The sequence below is a fragment of the Wyeomyia smithii genome, chromosome 1 (assembly GCF_029784165.1).
Source record: "Wyeomyia smithii strain HCP4-BCI-WySm-NY-G18 chromosome 1, ASM2978416v1, whole genome shotgun sequence".
NCBI lineage: Eukaryota > Metazoa > Arthropoda > Insecta > Diptera > Culicidae > Wyeomyia > Wyeomyia smithii.
In genome coordinates this window covers 161390023-161405631 of record NC_073694.1, presented here as the reverse complement: position 1 = coordinate 161405631, position 15609 = coordinate 161390023, and the positions used below count along the sequence as shown (strand labels likewise).

Sequence of the window (15609 nt, the reverse complement as noted above, 5' to 3'; positions counted from 1 at the left end):
AAAGTTACTTCCGACTTTGGGGTTTTAGTGTGGGTGTTGCTCTAAAATTTAAATATAGCCCGACCCTAAGCCATTTTTGCTACACTGATGATTATTTATAACTTAGTACTGGATAAATTATACATCAAATCTATAAAACAAAATGTGTAATAATTATGAGATCAAAGTTAACCTATAATTCCAACAAGAAGAAAAGTTTTATCATCGATGTCAGAACAGAATTGGCTTGGTGCTTGATAGCGAAGCTTACAGAAGGTAACGGAATTGAACTTGTAATTTTATTTATGTTGTGTTTCACTTTCGAGACACGATATTATTTTTCTTTAATGAACTTACGTATTCGAATGCTACTTTGTCTCTGTCATTTATAGGTAAAAGAAATATGGTTTGCTGCTATTTGATACCTATTTCCCTGCTCTTGTCGCTAACGCCGGATTAGGTTACGGTGGTATTTGAGAACAAATCCATGCGTAAAGTTATATTGAGATTTAACCCGACGATTTTCCATTTTACGATTGCTTTCGCAACTATACAGCCACATGTGTTTCTCTCGTTCCGTTGCTATTAACTGTTATATGCTCAGTAGAAAGAATAATTCTTCTGTAACAAGAATCGGGAAGCGTTAACAAATACTTTTACGAAAAACTAATGTAATCAAAAGTTGCTCGCTCAGCTCTGAGATGTCATTGATTTATATCACAATAATTTGAACTTTGAAATTTCGTGTAAAGAAAAACAATAAAAGGTCGAGCACATAACGATTGAGGAACCTACATTCAATTCCAAAACTGTTCTTCTAATATCACCCAGTTGGAATTCACATTCCGCCCTCTTTGAAGTTATGCCATCATTGCTTCTAAACAAATAATCTTAGCCAAACTCATAGTATTACCTCAAGCTAATTGATTATGTCGGTAGAAAATTGTCACCAGCGTCGAATATGTTAGGCACCCGTTCTATCGGTTAAGGTAAGGATACTTCGATACCATAATTTTGCTACTGAATATCAATGTCGAAGTATCGCGCATGTTTTAGACCCGGTATTAAATCCGGTGCTCTGGATAAGAAATAAACAATTAAAGATACAAAATGCTTCTACTCAGATGGACTGGAGAACAGATAATACTAATGAGAATGGCACCTAGATCCTGATCGCAGAATAGGCACATCGAAGCAAATGATCAAAACGCACATTCCCGAAAAAAATGTCGAAAAAACCTTCAAAATTGATGTTATTGTATATAGTGATACTATAATTTAAATATGTTTTTATTTTAAATTCACCAATTTTACATCAAATATCATTGTCCGACACAATAAAAATATTGTTTTTCCATTTTCACCATGAAATTATTAACAACAATTTTTCAGGTATATTTCCCATACGTTAAAAAAGTCACTGACAATGTTTTTCATGGTAAAATTTTTGTCGAAGGTGGATTCAACAACAAAAAATAAAAAACGTTGTAAAGATAATTGATGCTTACAATAAAAGTCGTTGTCTATTCTTTGTTATATGGTACTTTTTTCGGGTGGCCTCTTGTCTTGAGATTAGTACAGCCATGTTTCATCAGGAGGGCAAAATATTGTATGGGTAAATTATTGTTTTCTTATCCTAATGAAAAGGTGTTGCACCTTTAGAATTTAGAAGACGAAAAAAAAACTTTAACGATTATCCTATTTTACTTAAATACTACCTAAAGAAACAAAGCAAATTTAGTTCTTATTTAACAAAATTTGCTAAATTTATCAATATAACAACACAAGAACTTCCTATTCGTTTCTTTCTCGCTCCAATGGCGGATGGAAAACACAAATCGAGAAACCGAAAGCGGGTATATGTAGCAGCGAAACGATGGAACTAAATGGACCACAGATATGCTTTAGTTCGTCAGTCCTGTCCGTCCAGGGATGTGGGTCGAATCTGCAAAGATAAAGGAAAGAAAGATATGTGTTAAAAATACGGCTTAATTCTGGTGGTGAAAATATAAGTTTTGATAATTTTTTTTTATCGTAAAAAAAAGAAAAATAAAACACTTAAAAATGCACATTTTACCCCGTCGCGTCAAACAGAAATTCAGAGCGTTTTACCCTTTTTCCTATCAGATCTTCACCATTTTAAAAACTGTCAGTGGTGGATTTCATTTATGAAGATAAATATACAGGGTGCTCAAAAAGTTCGAATATACTTTAAAAATGTGTTAAGAAGAAGAAAGATATTTTTTGTAAATCAATTTTAATTGAAGCAGTGGCTATTGAATACCTGTACTACATATTAACTGGTAACAAACCCCCTTCGTGCTGTATGACGAGCTTAAGACGTTTTTTTTTTCACCACTGTGTGGATCGAAGCACCCCGTTCTATTGAAGGACGTAATAATCCTTCCTGAAAAGATCCCGAAGTGCCGGGGCCATAACCTTCTCCAGAACATCGGCCTTGTAGCACGCGGCTTTCATCTTTGGAATTTTACTCGATAAACACCATCACCGACGCGGCACTCCGGAACCGCGGGATGTTTATGTAGGACGGGTTGTTGCTGGTCAACGTCGCTGTGTACAGCTGATCATTTTGGATATTATACGGTTGTTTTTTTAATTCTCGCTTATTTTCCGTCGGTCTAGTTCCGCCACTGTTGTTCTGTCAACCACCGTCGTCCAGGGAGGCGACTACACCCAGGACCCTAACTCACGACCCGTTTATTAACGGACCGGCGCCAACGGCTTTACTTCCTCATGCGATGCAAGGTGTGATCCCAGAGATTTTTTGCCTCAGAAAATCTCCCGGTGTCGGCTAGGATTGAATCTAGACCAGTTAGGTTGGCTGTGAGTGGATCACGCCACTTCACAACCATCGACACCTATGTCGGCGGTGGGATTTGAACCCAGGCGTCGAGCGTGGTTGGCGGAGACGTTACCAACCACGCTAGGCCCCCGCCTCATTGTACGGCTGTTGTAAGACAAACAGTTTCTCATCAGAAAACACTCCTGACCTGCGTGCCGCAAACAATTTTACAACGACGTCGCGGTAACTTTCATCATGCGCGGTAAACAAACAACAAATGTCAGCAAGTCGACACCATGCTGTCATAATTACAGTCGAGTCCCTTTTATAGCGACTGTCGTTATAGTGAAATGTCGCAATAATACGAGAAGTTTTGTATATGTAGAACAGACGGTACCGTTGAGAATGTCGTTATAGATTTAGCAAATGACGTTATAGAGAGATTCGGATGTACTATTGTCGCAATAAAGAATGACAAGTATGAGTTTTGGCATGTCGTTATAGAGGAAGGTCGTAATAGCGGAATGTCGCAATGAAACGAAGAACTTTAGTATAAAAATGAGGGGCAGTTGAGCATGTCGCTATAGTGAGATTTGTCGTTATAAAAAATGTCGCTTAAGAGGGATTCAACGGAACCAATACACAGATTGCACATGGCGCGCACCTACACAACGATGAAAAGTTGTTTTATAACCTATTGAATACCCTGTAGATGTGAAGAAAGCGTGAGAAGAATCCTAATGGGCCGTGCCTCAGCCACGTGGTCATATTTTGATCAATTAGTATACATAAAAGTGTCGCAGTTGAATGATTATGGTGAAAATTTATACTCATCTAAAAAGATGAAAACTTCAAAAAGAAAAAGGATACTGGGTTGCACCATAGAAGTGATACACGTATAGGAGTACCCCTCGTTTTATTTTCTGTCACAGCATGACAAGCATCTGAGCATGTTTTGAAAGAGTGACGTGTTTACTGATTATTCGAATAAATACAGTCAGTTTCCAGTTCCGCTCTCAAGAAAATGTCAATGGGTTCAAATAGAGAACAAATAAGGGTCTTGCATCTGCAAGAATTGACTAATTCCGAGATTAGGAGGAAGCTGTCACATCTGAATTTAAGCAGATTATTCGTCTACAGGACCATCAGGCGTTTCAAGGATACAGGCACGGTTGTTCCCAAGAAGAAACCTGCTAAAAAACGGAGTGTTCGGACCCCATTGGTCATTTACGGAAAATTCAAGGATCAACTATTCACTTCATCAGTTCATCTGAATGGCCTGCATCGTCATCGGATTTGAACCCGCTAGACTTCAGTGTCTGAGGATACATGCTAAGAAAGTTGGACATCGTTAGGCATTTGAGTTTGGACACATTTAAAACGATTGATGGAGATTTGGGACGAAATGCCGAACGAAGTTGTGCGTGCGGCTTGCAATGACTTCGAAATACGTCTACGGGACGTTTTCAAACACAAAGGTGAAAGATTTGAACTCAACAAAGTACATTGTAATTATTACTTATAAATGTTATTAAAAACTATTTCACAGAGAAATAAAAAGTTTGAGTTTTATGACAGAAATAAAGTGTATCACTTTCACATTGCCACTCTGTAAATTTTTCATTTTGAATTTTCAAGTAAAAGGTACTAAGTGATTATTTTCAGTGATTTTTGTTTTATGAAAATAATCAGGTGTCTCCTACTACGTCATCACATCGGGTGGACTTATAATTTGATTTTTCCAATAATAGAGTAAGTAACGGTTTGAGGAGTGGCGCCTTACGTAATCACTCGAAAAAAACGGGTCTTTCATTACCGAATATGGAGCAATATCGACAGTTTCAATGACGAAAACGAAAACTCTCTAACTAGCAGTCTCACGAATATATGAAATGCCGTTCAACACGAAAAATCTTCAGAAAAACCATGAAATGGAAAAAATAACCGAAATTCCAGTCACTCAAGCGTCATTCGGGTGCTGAAAAAAATCTCCTGCGAAACAGATGCAAACTGCTTAAAATAGGTTCGGAGTGATTGAAATAGTGTCCCTCGATTGGGAAATTAAATTAATTACTTTAAAAGTTTGCTAGATCAGTTTTAAAAGCTGAAAACAAGTGCTGACAAAGAGAAAGGCAGTAAACAAATTTATATGCTAATATTTCTATTCCACCTTACATATTTCGAGTGTTTCATCCCAGTACAAAGAAGGCTTTATGAGCTGCTTGTAATTGGTTCCCTAGCCTAATTTGATAATTTTTTTGAAACTGCAAAACATAAACTTATCTGGACCACCCTCCGTCCCTCTTTTGATGACCGCGTGGTTTAGGCTCAGCCCTTTAGTCTGCAAGTATGTCATTATAGTGCTAGCAAAGACAATAAGTGTTGCTAGAATGTAGTTTCCATGAGTCAACAATTCAGGTTATCATGATGGCATGATGGCATATATTTTCGAATGGCAGTTACTTCGAATCTCGTGATCGATATTAGAAAGTTTTAAACACCTTGTTTTTATCCCCGATCGAGAATTGGCTGTACGAGGGGTTTTCGGAGCCCCAAAAGCGATGCGATCTCGAAACGTCCTCAACGATACACTCGCTTAGAAAGCTCGTAGTTGGTAATTGCGTTCGCTGGCGTCAAACTTTCCACGACAGCTCACAGTTTGTTTGGTCTCACGTTTGTCAAATCGGTTACGTACAAAAACTGTTGTCAGGTTCTTGTCAATTTGACTAGCTTAAAATAGGGTTTTTTATGGACAGGGAGGCCTTCATCTATATTTGTTACAGATCTCATTCAATACCACTATATTCTGTAGCTCAAGGCTTTTAGACATTTTAGTTGTAACAGCTATAACTTTAAACATTATTATCATCATATTTTGATTGTTGAAAAACTGGCCATTTTTTAAACCTTATTTTAATTGATTCGACAACACTCGAACCAATTAGGATTAAACCTTCCCCTTCATTCCCCAATGACACCTTTATTTGCTAGATTGAAACAGGTTTCGGTAAGCTCCTGCTAGGCACACACGAACCTATACAATGATACCGCAAAATTCGTCGTTTTGGTGTCACGGTGGTCAGAGCAAATAAGTCGAGCGGAGGGAGACAAGCGAGTGGGTGCGGTAAACAAAACAACTTGGCATGGTTCATTTACGCGTTTACGTTTTCTTTCATTTGATGCGGTAAGCAAGCTCTCGCGATTTGCAAATTGGCGCGAAAATTGATTCACGGCAATGGGCACCATCATCGTTCGCGCAAGTTTGCAAAAACAAGAAATAAAAAAAAAACAAACGAAAGGCGCCGCGTCGTTTGTCAGTCGGTTCTTTATTATCGTTCAATATTTGGAAGTAATATTTGCCTAGTGGTAGAGGGAATGATTTTTTAACAAGATGGCCGAATAATAAAGTATAAATAACAACCTTGTTCAAAACTACAGAGTCTACAATGCTGCGACTTTTTATTGTACTGTATTTTTATTGTACTGTAATCGAGCATGAAATTTCCAAAATTGTTCATGATTGAAAGTATAATTGAATTGAGCATCATCCAACTATATTAGAATGAGTAATGGCATTCTATGTTTATCTTCCACACTTGAAATTTATTGATAGGTCTTGGTAATTTTTGCCGAGAACGACACCACTGAGTGCTCGGTTAAAAAATTATAACAACTGTCACATTTTTTCGTAAATCTCGGTTCAACCTAACTGAAATTTAGACATAAAATATAACCGAGCTATCACTACCGAGATTACGGATATTTTGTACCGACAATTCAGTGAGGTGAACTGAGATTTACGAAAAAAAGTGACAGATGTCATTTTTTTAACCGAGCACCAGTGGTGCTGTTCTCAGCAAAAATTACCGAGACCCGGCCATAAATTATAAGTGTGTAGAAAGCTCGGAGTTTGTCACCATTCGATTTATTGGATCAATTAGCTCACGAAGTTATAAATTATTTTTCCTTTCTATTAAAGAATTGTAAATTATTGCTATTAAAACCGACTTCACTATATCGATCTGACACAAATATAAATAGGGTAGGGTACGGTTTAAGCAGTAGCGCCTATTTTAATCAGTCGAAGAAAACAGGCCTCAAACTCCTGCATTTTGATCAATATCGACAATTTCAATGATGGAAACGAAAACCTTGGTTGTCTAGCTGTCTTACGAATATAAGAAATACCGTTAATCACAAAGCAATCTGTGAACAATTGCAATTGAAACAAATCGACCTATATAGCAGCCATTCAGGAGCCACTTCGGGTGCTGAAAAAAAAAACGCCTGCAAAACAGATGGAAACTGCTTAAAATAGGTTCGGGGTGATTGGAATAGTGTCCCTCGATTGGTAACTTTGATTGATGATTGTTAAAGTTTACTAACTTAGTTTTACAATCTGAAAGCAAGTTCTAACAGAGAAAACGATGGCGAACAGTTTGATATACTACTGTTTGAGTTTCACCCAACACATTTTGATTATTTCGTCTGAATAAACAGGCGGTTCTTAAAGCTGCTTAGAAAATGTTCCCTACCCTATGTGAAAAGTTCCAAAAACAAGTGGCATCTTGAAAAGCAGGAGACAAAGAATCTTCTTGATGTCACCTCTGAAGGCTTGACTTTCAGAATCGTCTGATTCCCCTCGAAGCAATAAAACTTTTAATAACGAACACATCAAGCCTTATTAGGAAGTCGCACATTTGAACGACGTCGTTAATTTATGCACTTGGGCCGATCATCGAAATGCACACAAAGTTGTCACTGCCGGCCGTTCTGACCCGGTGAGTGCAATTTGCGCACAATCCAAAATGCATCGTTCGTTGCGAAGAAAATTTGTTTCACTCGGCCTCGAACCGTCTTCGGGTCAGTGAGGCGCTGGCCTGTTCGGGGCAGAATTGGTTCTTTAATCGACATTGTTACCATGAATTAGGCCTGGGGCAGTGCTAGTGTTCTGATTTTCATCTATTTTATACTTGTTTTCAAGGATCTCTCGAAAAAGTGCAAAAGCAAACACACACCTAGTCTGCTCTGCTGGGAACGGATTGTAAAGGGCGTCCAAATCATGCAATTAATTTCTCGGCTAGACCGTCCGAACGAGTGCCATCAAAATAACGCAAACTCATTCCGGACGGGTAGACTTTTCGCGCCATTTCTTCGGGCCAGACAGGCAGACTGCACTGGCACCAGGTTTACGCGCGATCGTGCCGGCCGTTCGTTTGCTCTTTACCTCTCTTTTTTTCGCATCTCCCGCTTGCATACCTTGCGTGCGCCGGCCAGTGCTTTGGCTTTGAATGTGTGCAGGTATATTGAGAAACAGGTCATACGACGTGTGGTGCTGCTCTGCGAATTTGTCTTATTGTTCTCTCTCTCCCTTTCGCGGCTAAAATTCGGCATTCGATCTTGAACCGGTCTTTTGCAAATGCGCGCGACTCCCCCGTCGCAACGCTCTAACGTTTGTGTGTTTTTGTAGGTGACATAACCTGATCGGTAGGAAAGTTTTTGGCGGGAAAGCTTACCTATAAGAATTTTTTTTCGCGTAAGATCTCTTAGGATCATTTTTGCACAGCCATTTGTTGGTGCCCTCGTTTGACTGGAAAAACTAACTGTTGGGACTACTGCGTGACGTTGAGGACGAAAGATATGAAATCGATTCTTTGACGATGTCAGTGTTATATTTGTTCAGCCACCGTTGCTGGGTCTCCTGTTGAGCTTCATTTTCCAACCTGGTTGTCTCGGCGGGATCCGGTCGACCGAACAGATTTCTATTCAGCCTGCCTACATTGCGTAGTGCGTTGTTGGAATTACTGTTGGCCACGAAACTACCGTTCCGCGAATTGTTCGCCGTTGCGGCCTGGATCCTATTCGGGCGGGCTTGTATCTTGCTGGATGTCATTTCGCTGTTTTATTTTCGTCTAGTTTGCTGAACACTAAATTTGTTGTTGCACAATAAAACTGTCCGTCGATTATATTATTATTCCAGTATCTCTAAGACGGGTTATCAATCTGCATGCATAATTGTATGAACTGTAAACCACTTTATAGCGTTTCGATTTGCGTTTGCTCTCGCACACCTTCACTATTTAGCTCCCCATAACTAAATCCACAGAGAATTTATTTATGTGTTTATCACAGCTTTGTTTAGTATTCGGCTCTCACGTATGACACTGTGAAAGCTTATTCGATAGCACACTGAATGCGTAATAATTATAAAAATCTTAACTGGTAAGTGTTACCCAACTTTTAAGAGATACACTGAGCACATCAATCGAAAACCGTGATGGCACTGCACTACCGTGTAGTGAATCGGTGGGAGGGTGTGTGGGATAACGGACAACAAGAGAGCCTTCGCGCACTATACACACGGTACACTGTTTGATGAAACGCGCGCGAAATTTCTGTTCTTCTAAATGTTCTTATTTATATCTCCAGACGGACGGTGGAGATGGCACAAGCGATGGCGTGAAAAATAACCAACCGACACGAACAGCAGCTTTGCTATGAATAAAGCCGCTCGGCTGGCTCGGCGATCCTATATAGAGTGCTGCGTGAGAGCGAGTTTTTGACTTCTCGCTCTCGGCAGAGCGTAAAACCCGATGTTAAGAATGGGTGAGAGTTTGGGATTGGCCGGCATCGCTCACTCTACAGTGTCGGTTGAAATTATTTTTACATGTTTTTTACATGGTGTACCCCAATTTAACCATAAGCATTGGGTTAAAACAGTATTCTTATGAATCGTTGAACATCCTAAAAAAAAAAGGTACTGTGTATAGTAAACATGAAATTTAAAATACAGAATGATATCTTCTGCACAGATTAAAGTCACTTTTGCTCCAACAGGCTTGAATAGAGCTTTGCTGATGTTTTGCCTCCTGCACAACTTTTATGAAGTTTATTTCAAGTTAAGTGCTTAAAATAGCATATTCGAACAATTTCAAAATATAATTGTTTTTTTTTTTTTTTGAAAATTACCAATCCCATATGGCAACCCTAATAATTTATGAATGCTTTGTGAAAAAATACACCCTGAAAAAAATAACCATTTCACAAAAAAGGAATCCCAAACAGGTTTTTATGAATGTCGCAAAAAAAACAAATATAGAGTAGAAAACCTATTTAAGCAGCTTATGCAGTTTCCTATGTATAGAGAGGAAGTACTCGAAATGTGTAAAGTGAAATGTAAACATATATGTCAACTTGTTTACTATCTTTTTCTCTATCAGCACTTGTTTTCAGATTATAAAACTAAAAGTTAGGTTTAACAATAATCAATATCGAGGGACAATATTTCAATTAAGTTTCAAGTTTTAAGCAGTTTGCATCTTCCAAAAGGTGCCTGGATAGCTACAATTTGGGATGATTTTTTTCGAATGATGTTGATTTGAACATTTCTCTGCGATGAACGGTATTTTTATATTCCTTAGAAAGCTATTTAGGCAGCGTTTTCTTCTCGTTATTGAAATTGTCGATATTGATTTAAATACAGAAGTTTGTGGCTCGTTCTCTTCGACTTATCAAATTAGGCGCTACTGATTACTTCGTTCTTTAGCCAAGGTATCTTCAATATTTTTTGCTGAAATTTTAGCTATTACAAAACTTTCACATCACGGCAATCGAAATATTTTGTAATGCCACATATTTTAATTGAACTGATTCAACTAAAACCTTACTATTCTACCATTTTAATACAAAAGAACCAGAGAAGTAATATTCACCCGTTTTAAATTTATGGCATAAATAACGTGCATCACTTTCACGGTGACACCCTGTATAATAAGATACTTGCAACCAGCGTTGCCAACCCTCCAATTTTTCCTGGATATTTCCTTTTTTAAGGGAATGTCAGCAAAACAACTAAAGGTTGAATATTTCTAGTTTTTAAAAAATTGTTCAGTTTCATCCAGCTTACTACCACATTTATTAAATTGAATCCCCTTAAATGTATGGTCTCCTCAATATGTCGTGCATTGATGCGTCGGTTTTCTGGTTTAAATCGTACTACAGTCACATCTTCAACATTTCGAGTACGCCAGACTTTATGGCCCCTTTTACAGAAGACGAGGCGAACAACTCGCTTGCTTACAGTCAACGAAAAGTCGAGCAAAATGTTGAATCAGGGAACGCGTATGAAACTTGGCTGGTGACAGCAAAATACAACCGACTCGCATCTGTAACACCAGAATTGGTAAGACGATTAATTAGCCACTCGTCTCGTCTTCTGTAATGAAGGCCTATGTCTAGTGACCTTACCTTACCTTACCAAACAGTCCCAAGCCGTGGTGTGGCCTTTGCTGTACGTAAGAGTCGTCTCCATTCCACTCGGTCCATGGCTGTAGTTCGCCAGCTCTGCAGTCTGCGTAGAGTCCGCAGGTCGTCTTCCACCTGATCAATCCACCTTGCCCGCTGTGCACCTCTCCGTCTCGTCCCTGACGGATTGGTTTCAAGAACCATCTTTACCGGGCTGTCGTCTGACATCCTTACAACATGCCCAGCCCACCGCAACCTGCCTATCTTAGCGGTGTGAACGATAGATGGCTCCCCAAGCAGCTCCTGCAGTTCGTGGTTCATTCGCCTTCTCCACACTCCGTTTTCCATCTGCAGTCCACCGAAGATGGTACGCAACACCTTCCGCTCGAAGACCGCAAGGGCGCGTTGGTCCTCCACAAGCATAGTCCTTGTCTCATGCCCGTAGAGGACTACCGGTCTGATCAGCGTCTTGTAGATGGTTAACTTGGTGCGGCGACGAATTCCACTCGATCGGAGCGTCCTCCGGAGACCAAAGTATGCACGATTTCCTGCCATAATGCGCCGTTGAATTTCTCTGCTGGTATCGTTGTCGGCAGTTACCAGTGAGCCCAGATACACGAACTCATCAACCACCTCGATTTCATCACCACCAATTTGAACTCGAGGTGGGAGGTTAGCACTGTCCTCTCGTGAACCCCTTCCTTTCATGTACTTCATCTTCGATGCATTGATGACCAGTCCAATCCGTTTGGCTTCAGCCTTTAGTCCGATGTACGTATCCGCCATCTTCACAAAGGTCCGAGCCACAATGTCAATATCGTCGGCGAAACCAAACAGTTGAACCGACTTTTGGAATATCGTGCCGCTCGTGTTAATCCCCGCTCTTCTAATGACACCTTCCAGGGCAATGTCAAATAGTAGGCACGAGAGCCCATCACCTTGCCTTAGACCTCTTCGGGTTTCGAAGGGGCTCGAGAGTGCCCCCGAAACTCGAACTACACACATCACTCGATCCATCGTCGCTTTGACCAACCGCGTCAGTTTGTCCGGAAATCCGTAGTCGTGCATAACTTGCCATAGCTTGTCCCGATCGATTGTGTCGTACGCCGATTTAAAATCGATGAACAAATGATGTGTGGGCACGTTATATTCGCGGCATTTCTGCATAACCTGCCGAACCGCGAATATCTGATCCGTGATGGTGCGGGCACCCATAAATCCCGCCTGGTAGTGCCCCACGAACTGCTTCGCAAATGGTGATAGTCGACAGCAAAGTATTTGGGAGAGTACCTTGTAGGCTGCGTTCAACAGAGTGATTGCCCGGTAATTGCAGCACTCCAGTTTGTCGCCCTTTTTGTAGATGGGACACACAATACCCTCCATCCACTCCTCCGGTACTCGTTCTTCCTCCCAAACCTTGACAATGACCCAGTGCACGGCTCTAGCCAGTGTTTCTCCACCGTATTTCAATAGCTCGCTGGGAAGTTGGTCCACTTCAGCTGCTTTATTGTTTTTCAGCCGACCAATCTCCTCCTCCACCTCCAGAAGATCGGGGGCTGGAATTCTGATGTCTTCTGCTCGTGCACCAAGATCAATTGCCATACCGTCCTCGCGCACTACTGCATCGCTATTTAGATGCTCGTCGAAGTGCTGCCTCCACCTTTCGATCACCTCACACTCGTCTGTTAGGAGGTTGCCGTCCAATCTCCTGCACATATCGGCTTGCGGCACAAAGCCTTTACGGGAGCTGTTCAGCTTCTCGTAGAACTTCCGAGTGTCGTGAGCTTGGTACCGCTCTTCCATCGCTACGCGATCTCGATCCTCGAGCTGGCGCTTCTTCCTTCGGAGGACTGAGTTTTGACTGTTCCGTTCCTGTCGGTATCGTTCCACGTTCGCTCTCGTACGGTGTTGCAGCATTCTCGCCCGTGCTGCATTCTTCTCCTCGACTAACCGTTTGCATTCGCCGTCAAACCAGTCATTTCTATGATTCGGGGCCCTTGTACCTAGTAGCGCTACTGCAGTGTTACCTATGGCGGATCAGATGCTTCTCCAGCCATCTTCAAGGGTAGCTGCGCCAAGCTGCTCTTCCGTAGGTAGCACTGCCTCCAGCTGCTGCGCGTATTCCTGTGCAGCCTCAGCGTCCCGCAGCTGCTCAATATTTGGTCGCGGCGTTCGACTTCGGCGGGTGTTATACACCGTCGATAGTTTTGTGCGCATGTACACAGCTACTAGGTAGTGGTCCGAATCTATATTCGCACTGCGGTAGGTGCGAAAGTTGATTTTTTTTTCTTCATCTATAGTTTATTCGACACGGCACAAATACAATTCAATGTTTAACGGCGCCAATTATATATGGTAGCTTACTTTCTAAAGTATCTTAATAACTAAAAGCAAATTTTTTAATCTCGCTGCCGACTACGAGCTGAAACTAAATCTAACTTAAAGCTAGAATATTTTGCATTAAAAGCACAGGTTTGCTGTTTGATGGTTTTCATTGCCATAGGTAAGCAGCATATTAAATTTGTTCCGCTGCTGGGCCAAGATATTACGGACTGGCATATTGGGTTGTCTCCCTCGGGACCTGAGAGTATCGTGCGGGTCTAGTTGCTGTTTCCGGATCCGGGGTCTTAACGTGTTCTTGTCGTTTGGTTGGATGAAGGCGGAAGGGAATAGGATTAAACTGGGGCGTGGATGGATTTCAGGAAAACGTATATAAGGGACATGTGGGATAGGTCACGGCTCGCCAAGACATCACGAACAGGAACAGCCGGCTGCCTACCTTCGGCCTGCAGGGAAGCTATTAATCTAGACCTGGCGTCACGGTGTACAGGGCATGACCAAACAACGTGCTCTATGTCGTGATAACCTTCACCACAGGCACAGATACCACTCTCCCCGAGCCCAACACGACGGAGATGCGCGTCAAATCTATAGTGATTGGACATAAGCCGGGACATCACGCAAATGAAATCCCGACCTACATCCAACCCCTTGAACCACGGGTTCGTCGATACCTTGGGGATTATGGAATGTAACCACCTTCCCAGTTCCCCCTTGGTCCAAGAATTTTGCCAACTGATGATCGTATTCTGACGTACAAATGCGAAAAATTCATTAAAGGCAATTGGTCTTACATAAATATCACCGTTTGTTGCGCCCACCTTAGCCAAAGAGTCCGCTTTCTCATTACCCGGTATCGAGCAGTGAGAAGGGACCCACGCTAAGGTAATCTGAGTAGATTTTTCGGATAAAGCACTCAGATGTTCCCGTATTTTCCCCAGGAAATACGGAGAGTGCCTAACATTTTTCATCGATCGGAGAGCCTCAATGGAACTGAGACTGTCCGTAAAGATGAAATAATGGTCCGTGGGCATTTTTTCGATAATCCCTAGGGTGTACTGAATTGCAGCTAATTCTGCGACGTAAACAGAAGCAGGATTATCGAGCTTATGGGAGACGGTTAAATTGTTATTGAAGATACCGAAGCCAGTGGACCCATCAAGAAGTGATCCGTCAGTGTAGTACATATTGTCGCAGTTGATGTTTCGATATTTATTGGGAAAAATTTTAGGAATCTGCTGCACGCGTAAATGATCCGGGATTCCACGAGTTTCTTCTATCATGGATGTATCGAAAAACACAGTAGAATCAGAAATATTTGATAAGTCGACACGATTTGGAATATTCGAAGAAGGGTTAATATTTTGGGACATGTGATTGAAATACAATGTCATAAAACGGGTTTGAGAATTAAGTTCGATTAACCTTTCAAAATTTTCAATCACGAGACGGTTCAAGACCTCAGATATGATAAGAATACGAGAAGACAGGCTCCAGAAGCGGGTTTTCAATGGTAGTACTCCAGCTAAGATCTCCAAACTCATCGTATGGGTCGATTGCATGCAACCCAAGGCGATACGCAAACAACGATATTGTATTCGCTCCAGTTTGATCAAATGTGTGTTTGCTGCGGAGCGGAAGCAGAAACACCCGTACTCAATGACAGACAATATCGTTGTTTGGTAAAGCCTTATAAGGTCTCCTGGGTGGGCTCCCCACCATTGTCCGGTTATTGTACGAAGAAAATTCACTCTTTGTTGACATTTTTTCATCAGATACCTCACGTGACAACCCCAGGTGCTTTTAGAGTCGAACCAGACACCAAGATATTTGTGTACCAAAACCTGAGACATCGTTTTACCCATTAGCTGTGTTTGAAGCTGAGCAGGTTCATGCTGCCTAGAAAAAACTACTATCTCAGTCTTCTCCGGAGAGAATTCGATACCTAGCTGTAAAGCCCAAGCAGACAAATTGTCCAAGGTATCTTGCAATGGTCCTTGCAAATCGGCAGCTTTGGCTCCTGTAACAGAGATTACACTGTCGTCTGCAAGTTGTCTTATCGTGCATGAATTTGCCAGACATTCGTCGATGTCATTTACATAAAAGTTGTAAAGAAGGGGGCTTAAACATGAGCCCTGGGGAAGACCCATGTAGCTAATGCGAAAAGTTGCCAAATCGCCGTGCGTAAAATGCATGTGCTTTTCGGACAACAAATTGTGCAAAAAATTGTTCAAAATTGGAGA

At 41.3% G+C, this 15609-nt stretch overlaps 1 long non-coding RNA gene across 1 annotated transcript; it reads right to left on the bottom strand.

Annotated features, from left to right (window-relative positions):
• Positions 1-1643: 1643 nt before the first annotated feature.
• On the bottom strand, positions 1644-9271 carry LOC129733869 (uncharacterized). The gene is made up of 2 exons (XR_008729735.1): positions 8299-9271; positions 1644-1924 (listed from the first exon to the last, which is right to left on the bottom strand). It is a non-coding gene; the product is annotated as an uncharacterized LOC129733869 (long non-coding RNA).
• Positions 9272-15609: the final 6338 nt, after the last annotated feature.